The sequence below is a fragment of the Bos mutus genome, chromosome 9 (genome assembly GCF_027580195.1).
Source record: "Bos mutus isolate GX-2022 chromosome 9, NWIPB_WYAK_1.1, whole genome shotgun sequence".
Classification (NCBI taxonomy): Eukaryota; Metazoa; Chordata; class Mammalia; order Artiodactyla; family Bovidae; genus Bos; species Bos mutus.
This window is the reverse complement of record NC_091625.1, coordinates 16,356,879-16,381,331: the sequence shown is the minus strand read 5'-3', so window position 1 is coordinate 16,381,331 and position 24,453 is coordinate 16,356,879.

The window sequence follows — 24,453 nt, the reverse complement described above, 5'->3', positions numbered from 1 at the left end:
TTGTAAGGGAAGACTTTGCCATGTAAGGTGACATCTACATGTTCTGGAGATTAAAACCCAATATCTTTGGGGGGAAGTCATTTGTTAGCCACAGACATCTTCTCATATGTCCAAACTCGAAATTCCCACCCCTCCCACAGCACCTCTTTCTTTTTCTCTGCTTTTTCCCACAGCATTTCTCATCTGATCACACTTTATATATTTACTCCTTTATTTCTCACAGCATTTGGTTCCTTCAGCTAAAACATAAGCACTATGAGGGCAGACTTAATATCTGTTCTATTGACTGGTTTTTATCCAGCCCATAAATAATGTGTGCCACAAAGTGGGCCTTTCAGGAATATTTTCAAGTAAATGAATGGAAAATGTGTTTAGTGGGTTGAAAGTCATCCCTCCCCCAAAATTTGTCCATGTCTTAATCCCAAGAATTTGTGACTATTATGGACAAAGAATGAACAGTACATTATAACTAAAGAAGACATGATTAAAGATCTTGAAAAGAGGAGTTTAACCTGGGCAATCACAGTGAGTCCTACATGAATCACAAGTAAACTTATAAGAGAGGGGCAGAGGGAGAACAGAGATGATCAAGAAGACATACAAAAGAAGAAGCACTGTGACCATGGAGACAATCAGAGTGATGCAACCATAAATCAAGAAGTGCCAACAGCATGAGAAGCTGAATGATAAGGAATGAATTACCACTGGAACCTTCAAGTGTGGCCCTCCTGATACCTTGACTTCAGACTTCTGGCCTCCAGAAGAATAAGAGGATAAATTTCTGTCATTTTAAAACTCTGTTTTATAGTTATTTGTTACAGCAGCCTCCCAGAATTAATACAATATGGGTGTTCTTTTTTTTTTTTTTTTTTTTAAACTTTACATAATTGTATTAGTTTTGCCAAATAATATGGGTGTTCTAATGGCTTCTAATAATGCATTTGATTGCTAAAGGAAGAAAGAATATTAACTGCTATATTTACCTTATTTATACCATAAAGAAAGCCATTCTTATTTTAAAATTATACCTAGAATTATTACCTGGGTTTGCATCACCCCAAGAAGAACACATACATACCCTAGAGTCATATTTGCTGTATTTCAGGGCTATCTTCTCTTCTAATGATCTTGGGGAGATTATCCTATCTTTTAGTCTCAGTTTTCTCATCTGTAAAATAAGAATTAAAAAGTATTTACCTCAAAGGTAGGCCTGAGAATTGAGAGTTAAGAATTATATAGTATCTAGAAATGTGCCTAAGCCTAGCATACAGTAGCAATGGTGTCATTTTAGCTATAATTTTATTATTATACTATAAACAAAGAGTTTATTAGAAGCATCCTTGCATGGAGGTGGCATTTTGCCCATAAGATTGACAAAGGTCTAAAAGCAAGAGGACACACTTTGCTAAAGGGGGTGTTGGGATAAGCATTGACACAGACTAATGATAGGAGTAAAATTGCTATAAACTCAGTAAAGAGCAACTTAACAACATCAAAAATATAAATTTACTTGCATGTGTGAAATAACCTAAATAAACATTGCAGCACTGCTTTAATATAAAAAAACTAATACCCTAAAAATTTTCAGTAATATAGGACTTTTTAAAATAAGAAACTTTTGTTCAATTGACTATTGTGAAGCAGCTATTTTATGTATATAAAGTATCCATACTATCCAAAGTGATCTGCATATTCAATCTAATCCCTATCAAAATCACAATGACATTTTTTTATAGAAATAGAAAAAAGTTCTAAAATTTATATGGAACTATAGAGGATTCTGAATAGCCAAAACAATCTTGAGAAAGAGAAATAGAGCTGCAAGACTCACTCTTCTTGATTTAGGAAGATTTCTAAGCTATAGCAGTTACAACAGTGTATTATTGACAAATAGACCAGTACAACAGAATAGAGCCAAGAAATAAATCCACACATATATACTGAATATTAAGGTATACTGATCAAATATACTAATCTTCAACTATGGAACCAAAAACACATGATGAAAACAGATAGTCTCTTCAACAAATTATGCTCGGAAAACTGAATATTCACATGCAAAATGAATGAAATTGTATGCTTTTATTACACTATATACAAAAATCAATTGAACATGTATTAAATATTTATTTATTTATATAAATTTATTTATTTTGATTGGTGGCTAATTATTTACAATATTGTATTGGTTTTCCCATACATCGGCATGAATCCACCACAGGTGTACACATGCTCCCCATCCTGAACCCCGCTACCACCTCCCTCCCCATCCCATACCTCTGGGTCATCCCAGTGCACCAGCCCTGAGCATCCTGTATCATGCATTGACCTGGACTGGTGATTCATTTCACATATAATAATATACATGTTTCAACAACATTCTCCCAAATCATCCCACCCTCGCCCTCTCCCACAGAGTCCAAAAGCCTGTTTTATACATCTGTGTCTCTTTTGTTGTCTCGCATACAGGGTTATCATTACCATCTTTCCAAATTCCATATATATGCGTTAGTATACTTTTTTGGTGATTTTGTTTCTGGCTTACTTCACTCTGTATAATAGGCTCCAGTTTCACCCACCTCATTAGAACTGATTCAAATGTATTCTTTTTAATGGCTGAGTAATACTCCACTGTGTATATGTACCACAGCTTTCTTATCCATTCATCTGCTGATGGACATCTAGGTTGCTTCCATGTCCTGGTTATTATAAACAGTGCTGTGATGAACGTTGGAGTACACATGTCTCTTTCGAATCTGGTTTCCTCAGTGTGTATGCCCAGGAGTGGGATTGCTGGGTCATATGGCAGTTCTATTTCCAGTTTTTTAAGGAATCTCCACACTGTTCTCCATAGTGGCTGTACTAGTTTGCATTCCCACCAACAGTGTAAGAGGTTTCCCTTTTCTCCACACCCTCTCCAGCATTTATTGCTTTGTAGACTTTTCGATAGCAGCCATTCTGACTGGAGTGAGATGCTACCTCACTGTGGTTTTGATTTACATTTCTCTGATAATGAGTGATGTTGAGCATCTTTTCATGTGTTTGTTAGCCATCTGTATGTCTTCTTTGGAGAAATGTCTGCTTAGTTCTTTGGCCCGTTTTTTGATTGGGTCATTTATTTTTCTGGAATTGAGCTGCAGAAGTTGCTTATATATTTTGGAGATTAATTCTTTGTCCATTGCTTCATTTGCTATTATTTTCTCCCATTCTGAAGGCTGTCTTTTCACCTTGCTTAGAGTTTCCTTTGTTGTGCAGAAGCTTTTAAGTTTAATTAGGTCCCATTTGTTTATTTTTGCTTTTATTTCCAATATTCTGGGAGGTGGGTCATAGAGGATCCTGCTGTGATGTATGTCGGAGAGTGTTTTGCCTATGTTCTCCTCTAGCAGTTTTATAGTTTTTGGTCTTACATTTAGATCTTTAATCCATTTTGAGTTTATTTTTGTGTATGGTGTTAGAAAGTGGTCTAGTTTCATTCTTTTACAAGTGGTTGACCAGTTTTCCCAGGACCACTTGTTAAAGAGATTGTCTTTAATCCATTGTATATTCTTGCCTCCTTTGTCAAAGATAAGGTGTCCATAGGTGCGTGGATTTATCTCTGGGCTTTCTATTTTGTTCCATTGATCTGTATTTCTGTCTTTGTGCCAGTACCATACTGTCTTGATGACTGTGGCTTTATAGTAGAGCCTGAAGTCAGGCAGGTTGATTCCTCCAGTTTCATTCTTCTTTCTCAAGATAGCTTTGACTATTAGAGGTTTTTTGTATTTCCATACAAATTGTGAAATTATTTGTTCTAGCTCTGTGAAAAATACCGTTGGTAGCTTGATAGGGATTGCATTGAATCTATAGATTACTTTGGGTAGTATACTCATTTTCACTATATTGATTCTTCCAATCCATGAACATGGTATATTTCTCCACCTATTAATGTCCTCTTTGTTTTCTTTCACCAGTGTTTTATAGTTTTCTATATATAGGTCTTTTGTTCCTTTAGATAGATATATTCCTAAGTATTTTATTCTTTTTGTTGCAATGGTGAACAGAATTGTTTCCTTAATTTCTATTTCTATTTTCTCATTATTAGTGTATAGGAATGCAAGGGATTTCTGTGTGTTGATTTTATATCTTGCAACTTTACTATATTCATTGATTAGCTCTAGTAATTTTCTGGTGGAGTCTTTAGGGTTTTCTATGTAGATGATTGTATCATCTGCAAACAGTGAGAGTTTTACTTCTTCTTTTCCAATTTGGATTCCTTTTATTTCTTTTTCTGCTCTGATTGCTGTGGCCAAAACTTCCAAAACTATGTTGAATAGTAGTGCTGAGAGTGGGCACCCTTGTCTTATTCCTGACTTTAGAGGAAATGCTTTCAATTTTTCACCATTCAGGATAATGTTTGCTGTGGGTTTGTCATATATAGCTTTTATTATGTTGAGGTATGTTCCTTCTATTCCTGCTTTCTGGAGAGTTTTTATCATAAATGGATGTTGCATTTTGTCAAAGGCTTTCTCTGCATCTATTGAGAGAATCATATGGCTTTTATGTTTCAATTTGTTAATGTGGTATATTACATTGATTGATTTGCAGATATTGAAGAATCTTTGCATCCCTGGGATAAAGCCCATTTGGTCATGATGTATGATCTTTTTAATGTGTTGTTAGGTTCTGATTGCTAGAATTTTGTTAAGGATTTTTGCATCTATGTTCATCAGTGATATTGGCCTATAGTTTTCTTTTTTTGGCATCTTTGTCAGGTTTTGGTATTAGGGTGATGGTGGCCTCATAGAATGAATTTGGAAGTTTACCTTCCTCTGCAATTTTCTGGAAGAGTTTGAAAAGACATTTTGATGACCTATTTTCTTTTGATGACATATGGCATATTTTCTTTTCTTACATAGGTTGTTGCCTTTCACTCTGTGGATTGTTTTCTCAGCTGTACAGAAGTGTTTTTTGTTGTTGTTATTTTTTTTAATATATGTGGTCTACTTTTGTTTTCTTTATTTGTGCCTTAGTGTCATATTCAAAAACAAATTACTGTCAACACCAATCTCATGAAGCTTTTTCCACTATATTTTCATCTTGGAAACTTGAAAATATAGTGGAAAAGCTTCATGAGATTGGTGTTGACAATAATTTGTTTTTTTGAATATGACACTAAGGCACAAATAAAGAAAACAGAAGTAGACCACATATATTAAAAAAAAAAAACTTTTGTACAGCTAAGAAAACAATCCACAGAGTGAATGGCAACAACCTATGTAAGAAAAGAAAATATGCCATATGTCATCAAAAGAAAATAGGTCATCAAAATGTCTTTTATCAGATATATCAGCCATGGGTTAGTACCCAAAATATATAAAGACTCATACATTTCAGTAAAAATAAATGAATAGATAGATGATAGATAGATAGATAACCTGATTTTTAAATAGGCAAAGGACTTGAATACACATTTATCCAAAAGAGACACAAAAATGGTCAATAAAAATGTATTAAATTGCTCAACTTCACAAATCATCATGGAAATAAAAATCAAAGCCACAATGAGATGTCACTTTGCACCTTTGTGTGGCAAGTATTAAAATAAAATACAGTAAATTTTGACAAGCATATTGGCAAATTGGAATCCTTCTGCTGATGGGAATTTTAAATGGTGCAGCCATTGTGTAAAACAGTATGGATGTTCCTCAAAATATTAAAAATAAAGCTACCATGTGATTTTTAAAATATCATTTCTGGGTAAAATAATTGAAATACAGATTTCAAAAAGATATTTGCACTCCAGTGTTCAGTGCAACAGTATTCACAATAGCCAAGATGTGGAAGTAACTGAAATATCCATTGATAGATGAATGGATAAGAAAATACATACATATAGTTAAAAATATATTTTTTCAAATCTTAAATTACCATATATCTTTCAAATCCTAAAAGATGATGCTGTGAAAGTGCTGCACTCAATATGCCAGCAAGTTTGGAAAACTCAGCAGTGGCCAAAGGACTGGGAAAGGTCAGCTTTCATTCCCATCCAAAAGAAAAGCAATGGCAAAGAATGTGCAATCTATTGCACAATAGTACTCATCTAACACACTAGCAAAGTAATGCTCAAAATTGTCCAAGCCAGGCTTCAACAGTATGTGAACTGAGAACTTCTGTATGTTCAAGCTGAATTGATAAAGGCAGAGTAAACAGAGATAGAATTGCCAATATCCATTGGATTGTCAAAAAAGTAAAAGAGTTCTGGAAAAACATCTATTTCTGCTTTGTTGGCTATGCTAAAGCCTTGACTGTGTGGATCACAACAAACTGTGGAAAATTCTACAAGAGATGGAAATACCAGACCACCTGACCTGCCTCCTGAGAAATCTGTATGCAGGTCAAGAAACAAAAGTTAGAACTGGACAAGGAAGAACAGACTGTTTCCAAATTGGGAAAGGAGTATGTCAAGGCTGTCTATTGTCATCCTGCTTATTTAACTTATATACAGAGTACATCATGCAAAATGTTAGGCTGGATAAAGCATAAGCTGCAATCAAGATTGCTGGGAGAAATGACAAAAACCTCAGATATGCAGATGACATCACCCTTATGGCAGAAAGAAAAGAGGAACTAAAGAGCCTCTTGATAAAAGTGAAGGAGAAGAGTGAAAAAGCTGGCTTAAAACTCAACTTTCAAAAAAAATTAGATCATGGCATCTGGTCCTATCACTGCATGGCCCATAGATGGGGAAACAATGGAAACAGTGACAGACTTTAATTTCCTGGGCTCCAAAATCACTGCAGATGGTGATGGCAGCCATGAAATCAAAAGACACTTGCTCCTTGGAAGAAAGTTATGACCAACCTAGATAGCATATTATAAAGCAGAGACATTACCTTGCCGACAATGATTTGTCTAGTCAAAGATATGGTTTTTCCAGGAGTCATGTATGGATGTGAGAGTTTGACCATAAAGAAACCTGAGAGCTAAAGAATTTATACTTTTGAACTTTGGTGTGGAGAAGACTCTTGAGAGTCCCTTGGACTGCAAGGAGATCAGATCAGTCAATTCTAAAGGAAATCAGTCCTGAAAATTCATTGGAAGGACTGATATTAAAGCTGAAACTACAATACTTTGGCCACCTGATGCAAAGAACTGACTCATCGGAAAAAAACCCTGATGCTGGCAAAGGTTGAAGGCAGGAGGACAAGGGGATGACAGAGGATGAGATGGTTGGATGTCACCACCGACTCCCTGGACATAAGTTTGAGCAAGTTCCTGGAGTTGGTGACAGACAGGGAAGCCCGGTGTGCTGCAGTCCAAGGGGTCTCAAAGAGTTGGACATGACTGAGAGACTGAACTGAACTGAATTAAATATTATTCAGCCTTAAAAAGAAAAAATCCTGCCATACTTTAAAACACAGAAGAGCCTAGAGAGCATTAAGCAAAACAAAATAAGACAGGCACACTTAAGAACATGTATTTCATGATTTCACTTACATGAGGATGGACAGAGAATGAGACAGTTGGATGGCATACCAACTTGATGGACAGAGTTTGAGGAAGTTCTGGGAGTTGGTGATGAACAGGGAAACCTGGTGTTCTGCAGTCCATGGGATTGCAAAAAAATTGGACATGACTGAGCGACTGAATTGAACTGAACTTACAAGAGGAATTAAAGTAATCAAACTGATTGAAGCAGAAAATTCAATAATGATGTCCAAGGATGAAGGCATAAGGAAAACAGGGAGCATCTGTTTAAAGGATATAGAATATTGGTCACACAAGATGAAAACGTTTTGTTGATGAGAATGACTTGCAAACTAGCAGAAAAGATTTTATGCAACTAATGTTATAAAGGGAAACCACAACAAGATGAGTATGAGGGGTACGAGGGGCAGAGATATGGTATAGTAAAAACCCACACCTCTGGATAGTGACCCACAAATTGGAATATAATCACAATTGTGGAGATTTTCCCCCAAGGAGTGAGTGTTCTGAGACCCACAAAGGACTTCACAGCCTGGGTCTTATGCTGGAAGACAGGCCCTCAGAACACTTCGATTCAGGCCCTCGGAACTTCAATTTGAAGGACAGGAGACATGGGAACAGGACAGTGGGACAGATATAGGAAACAGAAACTCTGCTGTTAATGATTGCGTGCAAAATCTCACACTTTGGGTCAAAATACTGAAAAAATAATTGGAAAGAAGTCTGGGTCAGAATCAACTGCTCATCTTTTTAATTTTTTTAAAATTTTTTTACTTTACAATATTGTATTGGTTTTGCCATACATCAACATACATCTGCCATGGGTGTACACGTGTTCCCAATCCTGAACCCCCCTCCCACAATGCAAACTAGTACAGCCACTATGGAGAACAGTGTGGAGATTCCTTAAAAAACTTCAACTGCTTATCTTGAAGAGCCTCCCAGAGAGGTCACTGGAAACTACCCTGGAGATACAGAGACTGGTGGCAGTCATTTTGAGGAACTCATTCTGTGATGATGACACTAATACCAGCAAACACCATTAGCACCAGTGGCTTACTTGCTCACCAGTGGGTCAGCATCAGTCCTGGAAAGCCCCAGGACAAGCATCCAACCGTACTGGGACACAGCCTCATCCACAAATAGAACAGAGGCCACTTCAGTAGTTATGACCTAGCACCCAATCGTACTGAGAGCCAATCCCAGCCACTAGCACACCCACAGTAGTTGGTCCCACTGCAAGAGAAGAGCCCATGCAGCCCACATAATGGGAACTCCTAGAGCATACAGTTCGAGTGACTAGAGGGGAATATGCTGATGGGGCTATAGGATACTCCTACACAGTCTCAAAGATCATCTCCAAGATCAGGAAATGCAATTGACTTAACTACAGCATTTGAAAAACAACAACAACAAAGAATTAGACAAAATAAGGAGGCAGAGGAATATGTTTCAAAAGAACAGGACAAAACCCAAGAAGAATTAAGCAAAGTGGAGATAAACAACTACCCAGAAAGGAGATCAAGGTAATAATCATAAAGATACTTAGTGAACTGAGGAGAATGGATGAACAGAGTAAGAAGGTTAATTCTAAATTGAAAAATATAAAAAAGAACCAAAGAGAACTGAAGAATACAATTACTGAGATACGAAATACACCACTAGGAATCAACAGTAGATTAGATGATATAGAGGGATGAATCAGTGACTGGAAGGAAGACAGAATAGCGGAAATCACTGAACATGAACAGAAAAAGGAAAAGAGAATTTTAAAAATATGAAGGTAGGGGGGAGGAGCCAAGATGGCGGAGGAGTAGGACGGGGAGAACACTTTCTCTCCCACAAATTCATCAAAAGAGCATTTAAACGTCGAGTAAATTCCACAAAACAACTTCTGAATGCCGGCAGAGGACATCAGGCACCCAGAAAAGCAACCCAACTCTTCGAAAGGAGGTAGGAAAAAATATTAAAAACAAAAAAAAAGAGACAAAAGAGGGAGGGACGGAGTTCCGTCCCGGGAAGGGAATCTTAAAAAGAGAGAAGTTTCCAAACACCAGGAAACCTTCTCACTGCCGAATCTGTGCCGAGCTTTGGAAGCACAGAGGGCAACATAACAGGGAGAAAAAATAAATAAACAATTTAAAACTCACAGATCGCGAGCCCTACGGTAACTCCCCCAGCGGAGAAGCAGCGCAGACGCCTGCATCCGCCATTAGCAAGCCAGGGCTGGGCAGGGAGGCGCGGCGTGGGCTGCATCGCTGAGAGTAAGAATCTGGCCTGAATACCCTGAGCGCTATCTGAGCGAAATAATTTGGGCTAGCAAACCAGACTGTGGGATATCTACCACGCGAAAAGCCAGCCCTAACCTAAGACTGCCAGGCCCGCGCACGGAACAAAGGACTGAACAGAGATAGCCGGCTGCAGACCTTCCCCCTCTGGTGACAGGCAGCCAGAGCCGGAAGGGGGCAATCGCAGCCCCAGAGAGACATTATCTATAAAACTGTAAGCAGGCTTCTTTGCTAACTAAAACTTCTTGGAGGTCTGGATGGTCAACATCTGCCTGAGAAGGTGCGCCGGTTTTACACCCAGATAACCGAGTGGCGGGGAGGCGATAAGTCGCAGCATTGGCGCTCGCCAAACACCTCATCACCTGAGCTGCTCGGACCTGGGAAGAGCACAAAACGCAGGCCCAACTGAGTCTGCGCTTCTGAGGACTACCCGAGTGCCTGAACCTGAGCGGCTTGGACCTGGGAGGTGCATGCAGCCCAGGGCCAGCCTCGGATTGTTCCCGGCGGAACAACCTAGAGTCCGAGCAGTGTGGACAGGGAGGCTACACGCGCCGTGAGCAGGGGCAGACCCAGGGTGGCTGAGGCACTGTGAGCCCACGCCAGTGTTATTTGTTTGCAGCATCCCTCCCTCCCTCCCCACAGCGACTGAACAAGTAAGCCTAAAAAAAAAAAAAAAAGTGTCCTCCACCGTGCCCTTTGTGTCAGGCGAAAAACCAGATACTGAAGAGACTAGCAAACAGAAGAAGATATAACAGAGGGAAACGCCTTGGAAGCTACAGGCAATAGATCAAAACCCTGTGGTTACTACGGACTACATAGGAAGGGGCCTATAGATCTTGAGAAATATAAATCTGACCAGGAACTAGCCAAAAATGAACTGAACCCACAACACCCAAAAAAAAAAAACAAAAAGTCCTAGATATATTTTTATTATTTTTATGATCATTCTTTCTTTTTTTTTAATTAAAAAAAAATTTTTAAGTCCTCTATTGTTCCTTTAATTTTCACTTTTATAACCTATTACTTTGCAAAAAAAAAAAAAAAGACCTATTTTTTTCTTCTTCAGCAAACTTCATATATATATATATATTTTATAATTTTTTGACCTTGTTTTTTTGTTTTTTTTTTTTTCTCCTTTTCTTTAACATTGTATTTTTGAAATTCCAAACTCTACTCTAGATTTTTAATTTTCACTTTTTGGTATATGTTATCAATTTTGTACCTATAGTTTTTTTATATAATTTCTGTGACATTTTTTTTCCTCTTCTTCTCTGTTTCTTTCTCTTCTTCTTTTATATAACATTGTATATCTGAAATTCCAAACTTTACTCTAGATTTTTAATTTATGCTTTTTGATATTTGATGTCAATTTTGTACCTGTACTTTCTTTATAATTTTCACGACCTTGTTTGTTTTTGTTTGTTCGTTTTCTCTCTTTCTTTTCCTTCTTCTTTTCTTTAACATCGTATTCTTGAAATTCCAAACTCTACTCTAGATTTTTAATTTTTGCTTTCTGGTATTAGTTATCAATTTTGTACCTGTACTTTCTTTATAATTTTCGCAACCTTGTTTGTTTTTGTTTGTTCGTTTTTTCTTTTCTTTTCCTTCTTCTTTTCTTTTACAATGGATTTTTTGAAATTCCAAACTCTACTCTAGATTTTTAATTTTTGCTTTTATGTATTTGTTACCAATTTTGTACCTTTAAGGACCCAATCTTCAGGACCCATTTTTCACTAGGGAGTGAGATTACTGGCTTGACTGCTCTCTCTCCCTTTGGACTCTCCTTTTTCTCCACCAGGTCGCCTGTGTCTCCCTAACCCCTCTCTACTCTACCCAACTCTGTGAATTTCTGTGTGTTCCAGACGGTGGAGAACACTTAGGAACTGATTACTGGCTGGATCTGTCTCCCTCCTTTTCATTCCCCCCTTTTATCCTTCTGGCCACCTCTGTTACCTTCCTCCTTCTTCTCTTCTCTGTATAACCCTGTGAACATCTCTGAGTGGTCCAGTTGTGGAGTGCACATAAGGAAGTGACTACTGGCTAGCCCACTCTCTCCACTATTGATTCACCTCATCTCATTTGGGTCACCTCTAACTCCCTCCTCCCTCTTCTCTTCTCCATGTAACCCTGTGAACCTCTCTGAGTGACCCTCACTGTAGAGAAACTTTTCATCTTTAATGTAGATGTTTTATCACTGGTGCTGTATAGAAGGAGAAGTTTTGAAACTACTGTAAAAAGAAGACCGATAACTGGAAGCAGGAGACTTAAGTCCAAACCCTGACTCCAGGGAACTCCTGACTCCAAGGAACATTAATTGACAGGAGCTCATCAAATGCCTCCATACCGACACTGAAACCAAGCACCACACAAGGGCCAATAAGTTCCAGGGCAAGACATACCAAGCAAATTCTCCAGCAACAAAGGAACACAGCCCTGAGCTTCAAGATACAGGCTGCCCAAAGTCACCCCAAAACTATAGACATCTCATAACTCATTACTGGACATTTCATTGCACTCCAGAGAGAAGAAATACAGCTCCACCCACCAGAACACCGACACAAGCTTCCCTAACCAGGAAACCTTGACAAGCCACCTGTACAAACCCACACACAGTGAGGAAACGCCACAATAAAGAGAACTCCACAAACTGCCAGAATACAGAAAGGACACCCCAAACTCAGCAATTTAAACAAGATGAAAAGACAGAGGAATACTCAGCAGATAAAGGAACAGGATAAATGCCCACCAAACCAAACAAAAGAGGAAGAGATAGGGAATCTACCTGATAAAGAATTCCGAATAATGATAGTGAAATTGATCCAAAATCTTGAAACTAAAATGGAATCACAGATAAATAGCCTGGAGACAAGGATTGAGAAGATGCAAGAAAGGTTTAACAAGGACCTAGAAGAAATAAAAAAGAGTCAATATATAATGAATAATGCAATAAATGAAATTAAAAACACTCTGGAGGCAACAAATAGTAGAATAACAGAGGCAGAAGATAGGATTAGTGAATTCGAAGATAGAATGGTAGAAATAAATGAATCAGAGAGGATAAAAGAAAAACGAATTAAAAGAAATGAGGACAATCTCAGAGACCTCCAGGACAATATTAAACGCTACAACATTCGAATCATAGGGGTTCCAGAAGAAGAAGACAAAAAGAAAGACCATGAGAAAATACTTGAGGAGATAATAGTGGAAAACTTCCCTAAAATGGGGAAGGAAAAAATCACCCAAGTCCAAGAAACCCAGAGAGTCCCAAACAGGATAAACCCAAGGAGAAACACCCCAAGATGCATATTAATCAAATTAACAAAGATCAAACACAAAGAACAAATATTAAAAGCAGCAAGGGAAAAACAACAAATAACACACAAGGGAATTCCCATAAGGATAACAGCTGATCTTTCAATAGAAACTCTTCAAGCCAGGAGGGAATGGCAAGACATACTTAAAATGATGAAAGAAAATAACCTACAGCCCAGATTATTGTACCCAGCAAGGATCTCATTCAAGTATGAAGGAGAAATCAAAAGCTTTTCAGACAAGCAAAAGCTGAGAGAATTCTGCACCACCAAACCAGCTCTCCAACAAATACTAAAGGATATTCTCTAGACAGGAAACACAAAAACCGTGTATAAATTTGAACACTAAACAATAAAGTAAATGGCAACGGGATCATACTTATCAGTAATTGCCTTAAACGTAAATGGGTTGAATGCCCCAACCAAAAGACAAAGACTGGCTGAATGGATACAAAAACAAGACCCCTACATATGTTGTCTACAAGAGGCCCACCTCAAAACAGGGGACACATACAGACTGAAAGTGAAGGGCTGGAAAAAGATTTTCCATGCAAATAGGGACCAAAAGAAAGCAGGAGTAGCAATACTCATATCAGATAAAATAGACTTTAAAACAAAGGCTGTGAAAAGAGACAAAGAAGGTCACTACAGAATGATCAAAGGATCAATCCAAGAAGAAGATATAACAATTATAAATATATATGCACCCAACACGGGAGCACCACAGTACGTAAGACAAATGCTAAGAAGTATGAAAGGAGAAATTAACAATAACACAATAATAGTGGGAGACTTTAATACCCCACTCACACCTATGGATAGATCAACTAAACAGAAAATTAACAAGGAAACACAAACTTTAAACGATACAATAGACCAGTTAGACCTAATTGATATCTATAGGGCATTTCATCCCAAAACAATGAATTTCACCTTTTTCTCAAGTGCACATGGAACCTTCTCCAGGATAGATCACATCCTGGGCCATAAAGCTAGCCTTGGTAAATTCAAAAAAAGAAAATCATTCCAAGCATTTTTTCTGACCACAATGCAGTAAGAGTAGATCTCAATTACAGGAGAAAAACTATTAAAAATTCCAATATATGGAGGCTGAACAACACGCTGCTGAATAACCAACAAATCACAGAAGAAATCAAAAAAAAATCAAAATTTGCATAGAAACGAATGAAAATGAAAACACAACAACCCAAAACCTGTGGGACACGGTAAAAGCAGTCCTAAGGGGAAAGTTCATAGCAATACAGGAACACCTCAAGAAACAAGAAAAAAGTCAAATAAATAACCTAACTCTACACCTAAAGCAACTAGAAAAGGAAGAAATGAAGAACCCCAGGGTTAGTAGAAGGAAAGAAATCTTAAAAATTAGAGCAGAAATAAATGCAAAAGAAACAAAAGAGACCATAGCAAAAATCAACAAAACCAAAAGCTGGTTCTTTGAAAGGATAAATAAAATTGACAAACCATTAGCCAGACTCATCAAGAAACAAAGGGAGAAAAATCAAATCAACAAAATTAGAAACGAAAATGGAGAGATCACAACAGACAACACAGAAATACAAAGGATCATAAGAGACTACTATCAACAATTATATGCCAATAAAATGGACAACGTGGAAGAAATGGACAAATTCTTAGAAAAGTACAACTTTCCCAAACTGGACCAGGAAGCAATAGAAAATCTTAACAGACCCATTACAAGCACGGAAATTGAAACTGTAATCAAAAATCTTCCAGCAAACAAAAGCCCCGGTCCAGACGGCTTCACAGCTGAATTCTACCAAAAATTTAGAGAAGAGCTAACACCTATCCTGCTCAAACTCTTCCAGAAAATTGCAGAGGAAGGTAAACTTCCAAACTCATTCTATGAGGCCACCATCACCCTAATACCAAAACCTGACAAAGATGCCAGAAAAAAAAGAAAACTACAGGCCCGTATCACTGATGAACATAGATGCAAAAATCCTTAACAAAATTCTAGCAATCAGAATCCAACAACACATTTAAAAGATCATACACCATGATCAAGTGGGCTTTATCCCAGGGATGCAAGGATTCTTCAATATCCGCAAATCAATCAATGTAATACACCACATTAACAAATTGAAAAATAAAAACCATATGATTATCTCAATAGATGCAGAGAAAGCCTTTGACAAAATTCAACATCCATTTATGATAAAAACTCTCCAGAAAGCAGGAATAGAAGGAACATACCTCAACATAATAAAAGCTATATATGACAAACCCACATGCAAACATTATCCTCAATGGTGAAAAATTGAAAGCATTTCCTCTAAAGTCAGGAACAAGACAAGGGTGCCCACTTTCACCATTACTATTCAACATAGTTTTGGAAGTTTTGGCCACAGCAATCAGAGCAGAAAAAGAAATAAAAGGAATCAAATTGGAAAAGAAGAAGTAAAACTCTCACTATTTGCAGATGACATGATCCTCTACATAGAAAACCCTAAAGATTCCACCAGAAAATTACTAGAAATAATCAATGACTATAGTAAAGTTGCAGGATATAAAATCAACACACAGAAATCCCTTGCATTCCTATACACTAATAATGAGAAAACAGAAAGAGAAATTAAGGAAACAATTCCATTCACCATTGCAACGGAAAGAATAAAATACTTAGGAATATATCTACCTAAAGAAACAAAAGACCTATATATAGAAAACTATAAAACACTGGTGAAAGAAATCAAAGAGGACACTAACAGATGGAGAAATATACCATGTTCATGGATTGGAGGAATCAATATAGTGAAAATGAGTATACTACCCAAAGCAATTTATAGATTCAATGCAATCCCTATCAAGCTACCAACAGTATTCTTCACAGAGCTAGAACAAATAATTTCACAATTTGTATGGAAATACAAAAAACCTCGAATAGCCAAAGTGATCTTGAGAAAGAAGAATGGAACTGGAGGAATCAACCTACCTGACTTCAGGCTCTACTACAAAGCCACAGTTATCAAGACAGTATGGTACTGGCACAAAGACAGAAATATTGATCAGTGGAATAAAATAGAAAGCCCAGAGATAAATCCACGCACATATGGACACCTTATCTTTGACAAAGGAGGCAAGAATATACAATGGATTAAAGACAATCTCTTTAACAAGTGGTGCTGGGAAATCTGGTCAACCACTTGTAAAAGAATGAAACTGGACCACTTTCTAACACCATACACAAAAATAAACTCAAAATGGATTAAAGATCTCAATGTAAGACCAGAAACTATAAAACTCCTAGAGGAGAACATACGCAAAACACTCTCTGACATACATCACAGCAGGATCCTCTATGACCCACCTCCCAGAATATTGGAAATAAAAGCAAAAATAAACAAATGGGACCTAATTAACCTTAAAAGCTTCTGCACATCAAAGGAAACTATTAGCAAGGTGGAAAGACAGCCTTCAGAATGGGAGAAAATAATAGCAAATGAAGCAACCGACAAACAACTAATCTCAAAAATATACAAGCAACTCCTACAGCTCAACTCCAGAAAAATAAACGACCCAATCAAAAAATGGGCCAAAGAACTAAATAGACATTTCTCCAAAGAAGACATACAGATGGCTAACAAACACATGAAAAGATGCTCAACATCACTCATTATCAGAGAAATGCAAATCAAGACCACTATGAGGTACCATTTCACACCAGTCAGAATGGCTGCGATCCAAAAGTCTACAAATAATAAATGCTGGAGAGGGTGTGGAGAAAAGGGAACCCTCTTACACTGTTGGTGGGAATGCAAACTAGTACAGCCACTATGGAGAACAGTGTGGAGATTCCTTAAAAAACTGGAAATAGAACTGCCTTATGATCCAGCAACCCCACTGCTGGGCATACACACTGAGGAAACCAGAAGGGAAAGAGACACGTGTACCCCAATGTTCACCACAGCACTGTTTATAATAGCCAGGACATGGAAGCAACCTAGATGTCCATCAGCAGATGAATGGATAAGCAAGCTGTGGTACATATACACAATGGAGTATTACTCAGCCATTAAAAAGAATACATTTGAATCAGTTCTAATGAGGTGGATGAAACTGGAGCCTATTATACAGAGTGAAGTAAGCCAGAAGGAAAAACATAAATACAGTATACTAACGCATATATATGGAATTTAGAAAGATGGTAACAATAACCCGGTGTATGAGACAGCAAAAGAGACACTGATGTATAGAGCAGTCTTATGGACTCTGTGGGAGAGGGAGAGGGTGGGAAGATTTGGGAGAATGGCAATGAAACATGTAAAATATCATGTAGGAGACGAGTTGCCAGTCCAGGTTCGATGTACAATGCTGGATGCTTGGGGCTGGTGCACTGGGATGGCCCAGAGGGATGGTATGGGGAGGGAGGAGGGAGGAGGGTTCGGGATGGGGAACACATGTATACTTGTGGCGGATTCATTTTGATATTTGGCAAAACTAATACAATTATGTAAAGTTTAAAAATAAAATAAAATTAGAAAAAAAAAAAAATCTCAGTAAAAAAAAATAATAAATAAATACATAAAAATAAAAATATGAAGGTAGTTTAAGATACCTCTAGGACAACATTGAGCATACTAAAATTTGCATTCTATGGGACCCAGAAGAAGAGAGAGAAAGACAGTGAACTTATTTAAAGAAATAATAGCTGAAAACTTCCCTGGAAAAGGAAATGAATGTTTACCTATAGGAAGCAGAGAGAATCCTGAAGAAGATGGCCTCAGAGAGGTCCATACCAACATACATTATAGTTAATTGGCAAAAATTAAAAATAGAATCTTAGCAAAGCAAAGGAAAATCAACTAGTTACATACAAAGGAACTTCCATGAGACTATAAACTGAGCTTTCAGCAGTAACTTGGAGGCCACAGGGGAGTGAAACAATATAGTTGAAATGATGACAGGAAAAAGTTGCAACCAAGAAAACTATATCCAGCAAGGTTTTAATTCAGAAAGGAAGGAGAGATTGTGAGTCCTACAGACAAACAACAGCTAAGAGTTCAGCACAAGAAAACTGACTTTACAAGAACTGTTAAAGGAACTTCTCTAAGTGGAAAAGACCAGACCACAAGTAGAAATATAAAAATTATGAAAGGAAAAAAAATCCATTGGTAGAGGCAAGCACACAGTAACCACAGTAAATCAAAAAATTATAAATATTATAGAAACCAAAGACAAAAGCAGAAAAATTATTTATATCAACAATAAGTTGTTAAGAGATACACAACACCAAAAACTATAAAATATGACCTCAAAACATTAAATGTCATGTTTAATGGAGGAGGAAGTAAACATCCACAGTTGTTAGATTGATTTCAAACTTAAGATATCATTAACTTAAAATAATCATGTAAATATTGAGTTTGATATATATGAACCTCATGGTAACCACAAGTTAAAAACTGAAAATAGATACACATAAAAAGAGAAAGGAAGTCAAATACAGCACAAAAGATAGTCATCAAAGCACAAGGAAAGTTAGCAAAAGTAGAATTAAGGAACAATAGAGAACTTCAAAACTAAGCAGAGAATAATTAGCAAAAGTGTAATAATACATACACATAAAGTTAAAGTCAAAGTTGCTCAGTCATATTCATCTCTTTGTGACCCCAAGACTATACAGTCCATGGAATTCTCCAGGTCAGAATAGTGGAATGGGTAGCCTTTCCCTTATCCAGGGAATCTTCCCAACCCAGGAATCAAACTGGGGTCTCCTGCATTGCAGGTTAATTCTTTACCACCTGAGCTATGAGGGAAACCCTACATATAAAAAGTCATCTTAAATGTAAATAGATTAAATGCTCTAATCCAAAGACATACTGTGCATGACTAGATGAAGAAATATGATATATATGTCATATTTCCTTATCTAGTCAGGCACATATATTGTCTACAAGAGACTCATTTTAGATCTAACGATGAACACAGACTGAAAGTGAGGGGATGGGAAAAATGGAAATGGAAATGAAAACCTGGGTGGCAATACTTATATCAGATAAAACTGACTCTGTAATAGGAGACAAATAAGGACATTATGTAATGATCAAGGCATCAATTCAACAAGAAGATATAAAATTTGTAAACACATGTACCAAACATAGAAGCACTTGAATACATAGAGCAAAAATAACAGACAAAAAGTGAGAAACTGACAGTATCACATAATAGTATGTTACAATTTGATGCACTTCAGTACACCAATAATTAGACTAATTGTCGGGAAATACAAATCAAAACCACAATGACTTATCACCTCACACCTGTCAAAAAGACAACCAATAACAAGCAAAGATGTGCAAAAAGGGAAAACTCTTACACTATTGCTTGGAATATGCATTTTTGCAACCACTATTGAAAAAAGAATGGCGATTCCTCAAAAAAATAAAAATTGAACTACCACGTAATCTGGATTTCACAGGTGCTGCTAGTGGTAAGGAATCTGCCCTTCAATGCAGGAGAAATAAGAGACATGAGTTCCATCCCTGGGTAGGGAAGATCCCCTGAAGGAGGACATGGCAACCTACTCCAGTAGTTTTGCCTGGAGAATCCGTTGACAGAGGAGCCTGCTGGGCTCCATAGAGTCACAGAGGGTCTGACTGAAGTGACTTATCACTCACACACACATGCATCATAAGTGAGTGAGTGCCAGTCGCTCAGTCGTGTCCGACTCTTTGCGACCCCATGGACCGGAGCCCACCAGGCTTCTTTGTCCATGGAATTCTCCAGGCAAGAGTACTGGAGTGGGTTGCCATTTCCTTCTCACACACATCATATAGTCCAGCTATTCCACTTCTGATTATTTTTCCAAAGTAAACAAAAACACTAATTCAACAAAATATATACACTTTATATTCATAGCAGCATTATTTAAATAGCCAAGTCATGGAAACAACCTAGGTCCTTACAGGTAAATAAAATACAGAAATTATTATTCAGTCCTAAAAAAGAATGAAATCTTCCGTTTGTAATACCTATAGGGTATTTTGTTAAGTGAATTAGATCAGGCAGAAAATGATAAATAACATGATTTTATGTATCAGTTCAGTTCAGTTCAGTCACTCAGTCATGTCCGACTCTTTGCAACCCCATGAATCGCAGCCCACCAGGCCTCCCTGTCCATCACCAACTCCCGGAGTTCACTCAAACTCACGTCCATCAAGTTGGTGATGCCATCCAGCCATCTCATCCTCTGTCGTCCCCTTCTGCTCCTGCCCCCAACCCCTCCCAGTATCAGAGTATTTTCCAATGAGTCAACTCTACCCATGAGGTGCCCAAAGTACTGGAGTTTCAGCTTTAGCATCCTATGTATACATGATATTAAAAAATCAAAGCAAAAGAACAAACATAACAAAACAGAAACAGATTCACAGAAACAGAGAACAAAATGGTGGTTGCCCGAGAGGAAGAGTGTGGAAGGATGAGTTACATAATAAATAAGTCACATAGATATAAAGCATAACAGTGGGAGCATAGTCAATATTTTAATAACTTTAATAGTGACAGGAAATAGACTTGTTGGGATCATTTTGTAATATATCAAAATATCAAATCACTGAGTTTTACATCTGAAACCAGTATAACATTGTAAGACAATTATTGGCCTTGGAATACGGAATGAAGACAAATTTGGCCTTGGAATACGGAATGAAGCAGGGCAAAGACTAATAGAGTTTTGCCAAGAAAATGCACTGGTCATAACAAATACCCTCTTCCAACAACACAAGAGAAGACTCTACACATGGACATCACCAGATGGTCAACACCAAAATCAGATTGATTATATTCTTTGCAGCCAAAGATGGAGAAGCTCTATACACTCAGCAAAAACAAGACCAGGAGCTGACTGTGGCTCAGATCATGAACTCCTTATTGCCAAATTCAGACTGAAATTGAAGAAAGTAGGGAAAACCACTAGACCATTCAGGTATGACCTAAATCAAATCCCTTATGATTATACAGTGGAAGTGAGAAAGAGATTTAAGGGACTAGATCTGACAGAGTGCCTGATGAACTATGGAATGAGGTTCGTGACATTGTACAGGAGACAGGGATCAAGACCATCCCCATGGAAAAGAAATGCAAAAAAGCAAAATGGCTGTCTGGGGAGGCCTTACAAATAGCTGTGAAAAGAAGAGAAGCAAAAAGCAAAGGAGAAAAGGAAAGATATAAACATCTGAATGCAGAGTTTCAAAGAATAGCAAGAAAGGATAAGAAAGCCTTCTTCAGTGATCAATGCAAAGAAATAGAGGAAAACAACAGAATGCTAAAGACTAGGGATCTCTTCAAGAAAATTAGAGATACCAAAGGAACATTTCATGCAAAGATGGGGTCGATAAAGGACAGAAATGGTATGGACCTAACAGAAGCAGAAAATATTAAGAAGAGATGGCAAGAATACACAGAAGAACTGTACAAAAAAGATCTTCATGACCCAGATAATCATGATGGTGTGATCACTGACCTAGAGCCAGACATCCTGGAATGTGAAGTCAAGTGGGCCTTAGAAAGTATCACTACGAACAAAGCTAGTGGAAGTGATGGAATTCCAGTTGAGCTATTCCAAATCCTGAAAGATGATGCTGTGAAAGTGCTGCACTCAATATGCCAGCAAATCTGGAAAACTCAGCAGTGGCCACAGGACTGAAAAATGTCAGTTTTCATTCCAAGACAATTATACTCCAATTTACAAAAAAAAAAGATTGGGATATGGGAAAGCTGTAGCATATGTAATTTTGCAAGTTCTGGAAAAAACAGAGAGAAAATAGTAATTTTAGAAGTGATACAGGGCTAAAATAATTCAAAACTCACCAAAACATTAAGATTCTCTAAAATTTCATGCAACACAATTACAAAGAAAGTCAGACCAGTAAATCCTCTGAAAACCAAAGAAAAATATACCTTAAGAGTCTTTCAAAAAGACTCCTTTCAAATAACAAATACAAATACTGACAACAAAGAAATGGTGGAAGCCGGAACACTCAGTGATAACATCTTTAAAGTCCAGACAGAAGATAATTGCTAACCTAGAACTCTAAAACTACTGAAAACTTCTTGCTAAAATGTAGTTAACATAAATGGCAACCATTAAAATCAGGATCTAGTCATGAAAAATGTAGGCAAATACCATAGTTTTAGTGAAACAGAGGTTGAGAGAATATCTTGATGGGAGAATCACACTGAAAATAACAATAAGGCAGAAATTTTCCCACAAAAGAAAATTCATTCCAGTTGAAATTATGGTAATGCATAAAGGCATGGACAGTACCATAGGGATTAAACGTGTACCTAAATTTAATTTTGTACAGATTGTTTAAAACAATAAGAAAAATGTCTTGAAGTCTAAAATATATGAAGAATGAGATTTATGGCAATTATTGTGGTGACTATAGAGTTCTGATTTAGCATAATTTTCTGGGAAGAATTAAAGTATCAATTTAAAAAGAACTATAATAAGTCAAAGACAAACACTGTGTGTTATAAGCTCCAGGAGAGCAATAAAAGAAGAGCCAGAACTAACAGATTACAGAATAAGATGAATAAATGTAATGATTTTTGAAAACTTAACTAATCCAAGAGAAAATCAGAAAGAAAGAAACATGAAACAATATAAATAAAATGTAAGTTTATTTATAACACCTATACATTTAATGCGGAGAAGACAATGGCACCCCACTCCTGTACTCCTGCCTGGAAAATCCCATGGACGGAGGAGCCTGGTAGGCTACAGTCCATGGGGTCGTGAAGAGTCGGACAGGACTGAGTGACTTCCCTTTCACTTTTCACTTTCATGCATTGGAGAAGGAAATGGCAAGCCACTCCAGTGTTCTTGCCCAGAGAATCCCAGGGATGGGGGAGCCTGGTGGGCTGCCGTCTATAAGGTCACACAGAGTCGGACACAACTGAAGTGACTTAGCAGTAGCAGCATACATTTAATGATAAAGTATTAAAGGGAAAAGATTGTTCAAAATCCAACTATAAGTTGCTTACATTAAACACTTTAAATATAAGGGAAAAAATGTCTAAATAGTAAACAAATAAAAAATATCTCATGCAGATACTAATTTAAATTTAAAAGGCTAGCATGGATCTACTAATATCATACAAGTTCAACTTTAAGGCAAGAGCTATTTTTTTTGAGCTATTTTCTAATGAAGTTGCTTATTTTATATTCTTACTACAAGCCTTTTACTATATAGTGAATTTGAAACATATTCTCCCAGTCTGCATCTTGTCTTGTCATTCTCATGGCAGTGTTTCTCACAAACACAGACCAAAACTCCAATTTACTTATTTTCCTTGACATATAAACAGTTCCGCTGTTGTCATGTCTAAAAACCCTTTAGACATTTAGCTTTAGGATCCATTCTGAGTGAAGGTAGAAGTTTATGGTAGGAACATACTTGGGCAGTTAGTATCTTAATCTCCATGTGGTCACGAAAGAGTCAGACACGACTTAGCGACTAAACAGCAACACCAACAAAACAGTGGTTAGCAGTTTATAGTCATTATAGACTTATGTGAACTAAACCAAAAAAAAAAAAAAATGAAGGTAAATATAATTAAAAACAAAATCTCCCAACATAGATATGCTTTCCCAAAATAAGTAGACAAGGAAAACACTTTCATCACTGGATAAGCATTAAACCAGAATATGATAGACATCACAGTCAATCAACTAAGTGACTGCAAAAACAGAAAGAATTTTCACCCCCCCCCTTTTTTTTTTGTAGTTGAGCAGATACAATGCACACGTTTTCAAGCAATAACTAGTCCTTAAATGAGAGGAGTTTGCAACTTCATTTATCACACCTAATTCATCCTACCTTTACTTGGTAATTGTGGTGATCATCTGTGTTACCTAATTAGAATTAATAGGAGGGAAAAAAAACACCCCATCTTTGTGGAAGAGAGGTAGTTTTGTGTCTTGAAGTCAGGCACCCACAAAGTTAGACCCCTACCTTCCCACAGAAACTGGAAGATGGGAGTGCCACCTCTCTTGATGTTTTCATTTCAAAGAAATGGCTCCCAGGCTCTTGAGAAAGTCATTTTTAGGTTATAAAATTGATAAAAATCCTATGTGGTCTTCAAAATAATTCATATGCACTTCAAAGAGATGAGAAAGTATTTAATTTTATTTTCTATGTAGCAAATACTCTAAGAATAGGATGGAGAGGGAAATCTCCCCTAGTTTTCAACAGAGAGAATAAAGCCTCCGATTTTAAATTTATGTTGTCCTTACAATATGAAAAATATATCTCAGATTTAATTGTGTGTTAGTCACTCAGTCGTGTCTAACTCTGTGATCCCATGGACTGTAGCCTGACAGGCTCCTCTATCTATGGGAT